We start from the raw sequence: 3,294 nt of genomic DNA, 5'->3' as shown, positions 1-3,294 counted from the left end.
ATATTTTCCAATAAAACCATAAGAGTAGGATACTCAATATCGAAAAATGTAGGTAATATCATTTCCTCTATAAATAATAAGAAATTAAATAATTATTATAATAGCATAATAAATAATAGCTCTAGCCATAATATAACCGATTGTGATAGAAGTCTTAATCAACATATAGAAAAATGTTCATGCTGTAATAAGACTAAATGTAAGCTCTCTAATAATTGTAATATTAATAGTATAATTTATAAATGTATAGTAAGCTCTAAGAACAATAATAATAAAATTATAAATAAGGCTTATATTGGATCAACAGCTAATGAAATTAAAAAAAGAATATCCCAACACTACCAGACCCAAAAATCCTAATTTACGTAAGTCCACAGGCTTAAGTAAATATATATGGGAATAAAAATCTAGAAAAAGAGAGTACACCCTTAATTGGAGTATAATAGGTAGAGCCCACTCCTATAATATTGGGAATAAAATATGTTTATCATGCATAACAGAATTTTGACTTTACAAGGTTGATATATATAGATGCTAATTCATATTTGTAATGTATAATCTATAAATTTTAGTTATTAATATTACAAAGTATAATTTTTGTTTTTTAAGTTTTAATGCTTAATTTTATTGTTTATTTTTAAAGAGAAGTAAAATTAGATTTATAATATTTTGAAAAAGAACCTGAAGATGTGTTGGAATAATTGTAAATCTGACAATTGCATACATGTATTTATATATGTGGACTTCCGTACTAGTGGCCCATAAATAGCACCATTTGAGCGTAATCGTTACCAGCATCGCCTTCTAGCACTTGTGTTGGTGGCACGTTAGAAAATCATTCGAGCAAGGTCGTTGCCAGTGCCGCTGGACTGGCTCCCGTGCAGGTGGCACGTAAAAAACACCATTTTGAGCGTGGCCGTTGCCAGTACTGTGTGATTGGCCATTAGAGCAAGGTCATCAGCATAGAGAAGCTCCCAGGGACATCCTGTCTTGAATTCTTCTGTTATTGCCAAGAGGACTATGATGAATAAGAAATATTTCATGATTTTGCTGTTACACCTGCAAATTTCACTTTTGGAAATTAAATTCATAAAGAATAACACACACACACATGTACACCTACACCCACATGCTTACTCTCTTATTTTCTTTTACTTGTTTCAGTCATTTGACTGCGGCCATGCTGGAGCACTGCCTTAAAGGGTTTTAGTTGAAGAAATCGACCCCCAGGACTTATTCTATGTAAGCCTAGTACTTATCCTATCGGTCACTTTTACCAAAACCGCTAAGTTATGGGGACATAAACACAGGACATACTCGTCCTGCCTTGGTTTTTGTCGTCCTTTTTCCTCTAATATAATATATACCTGCTAACTTGGAAGCCTAATGTGGATCCCTAGCTCTGCCTCAGCTGTGAACTTGGAACCTAATGGATGACCAATTATAGCACTTACTCAGCATACCTATTTGTTTAGATCACCAGTGAACTAAGCCCCTCATATTCTATATATACATCCAAATTGAGGAGTGGAACAGGTAAAATGCAAGCTACATATGTTTCTTAGCTAGGTGATTCTTTGATGTAATAGTTTTTCAATGAGGGTTGCTTAGCTTAGCTAAACATGAGGCTAAGACTACCTTAATTAAATGAAGGTTACATTGTCACATGGAATTTCCAAGTTAACTCACCACAAATGTGACTTGAATTGAATAGAAAAGCCAGTAGTATAGGATTAAAAAAAGCAAAAATTTGAAAAAATAAAAAGGTCATGAAGTATGTAGGGGGAGAGGAGGAGGTTAAATATGTGGGAGTGTATTATACTTGTTCCACTCCCTCCATTTGGATTTTTATTTGCATTTGTAACAACTTGAGTTACTAACCAACAGCTATAGAAACTATCAGGTGACTCAGCTATAGAAACTATCAGGTGACTGATTTTTTTAATATTATATATGTAAAGCATAATATGTCCTACATGTATGTATATTGTTATAATTGTCTTTTTAGTAAATAACTAAATTGACATAATATAATATCTATAAATTGATGAATACCACCTATTGATCTCCTCCATTTTCTTATTGCTCTCTCTCTCTCTCTCTCTCTTTCTATATATATATATTATTGTGTCTGGGGAGAGTCATTCTCTTTTAGTGCCTTATCATTTAACACACTCACCAGTTCGATTTCCATTCATTTACTTATTTTTCTAAAATTTTTGTTGTATCTTGACTTTTGAAAAGTTGCAAGATGCAACGAAAATTTTACAAAAAATAAATGAGTAAATGAATGGAGACCAAACCGGTGAGTGTGTTAAATGATAAGGCGCTAAAAGAGAATGTCTCTCCCCAGATACAATAAAATATGCTTCAACACACAAATTCACATAAAGAATCTTGCAAACCCAATACAAAAACGAAATATATGTATATATATATATACATATGTGTGTGTGTAATTTTCTCTATTCTTGTCTTATACTCTGAATTTCTTTAAATTCTTCTAAGCAATACTTAGATTTACGTGTCATACATGACAAATTAACTTGGATGTCAATTTTATTTGATCTTATTGATATCCAATTGCTTGATATAGTAACAATAAACACCCATGTAATTTACACAGGTGATTTTCAAGATAAAATTTGTTTAAAAAATGCTTCTACTTATGTAAAATTCACACCAAAAAGTTTTGAGAATTGCCGATATAGCCAGAGGAAAAAGGTTTTCAATTTAGTTGTATTTAGCATAATTTCACTTACTTCAGATTAGATTTTATTAAATTTTCGCTAAATAAAAATAATTTCTGATTAACAGGTATCACATCGAAAGCTAATAAATTACAAAGTGTTTGTGTTGTTTATAATAAACTTTATTTTACGTTTCTTGTCAACAAGAGATTATGTCCAATTTTTAGCCTACTGCTGTAGTAAGAGCTGTGCGAGCCATGTACAGAGATGCTGTCAGTAAGGTGAGGGTTGGAAATGAGTACAGTAATGAATTCCGAGTAGAGGTAGGGGTCCACCAAGGTTCCGTCCTCAGCCCCCTCCTATTTATCATAGTCCTCCAAGCGATCACAGAGGAATTCAAGACAGGTTGCCCCTGGGAGCTCCTCTATGCTGATGACCTTGCACTAATTGCGCAGTCACTATCAGAACTAGAGGAGAAGTTTAAGGTGTGGAAGCAAGGACTAGAATCGAAGGGCCTTAGAGTCAACCTAGCAAAAACCAAAATCCTAATAAGTAGGAAGGTAGATAAAACACAAACCCCTTCAGGTAGATGGCCCTGCTCAGT

The 3,294-nt window shown here is 33.2% G+C and overlaps 1 long non-coding RNA gene across 1 annotated transcript in view; it reads left to right on the top strand.

Moving 5' to 3' along the window:
* Positions 1 to 1,259: 1,259 nt before the first annotated feature.
* The window catches only part of LOC128247555 (uncharacterized), a 40,413-nt gene continuing 38,378 nt past the window's right edge, over positions 1,260 to 3,294 (top strand). The window contains exon 1 of the long non-coding RNA XR_008263870.1: positions 1,260 to 1,928. This is a non-coding gene — a long non-coding RNA (uncharacterized LOC128247555). The remainder of the gene's footprint in view (positions 1,929 to 3,294) is intronic.

The sequence above is a fragment of the Octopus bimaculoides genome, chromosome 4 (genome assembly GCF_001194135.2).
Source record: "Octopus bimaculoides isolate UCB-OBI-ISO-001 chromosome 4, ASM119413v2, whole genome shotgun sequence".
Lineage (NCBI taxonomy): Eukaryota > Metazoa > Mollusca > Cephalopoda > Octopoda > Octopodidae > Octopus > Octopus bimaculoides.
The sequence above is the reverse complement of the archived record's forward strand: the minus strand, read 5'-3'. Positions and strand labels throughout refer to the sequence as shown.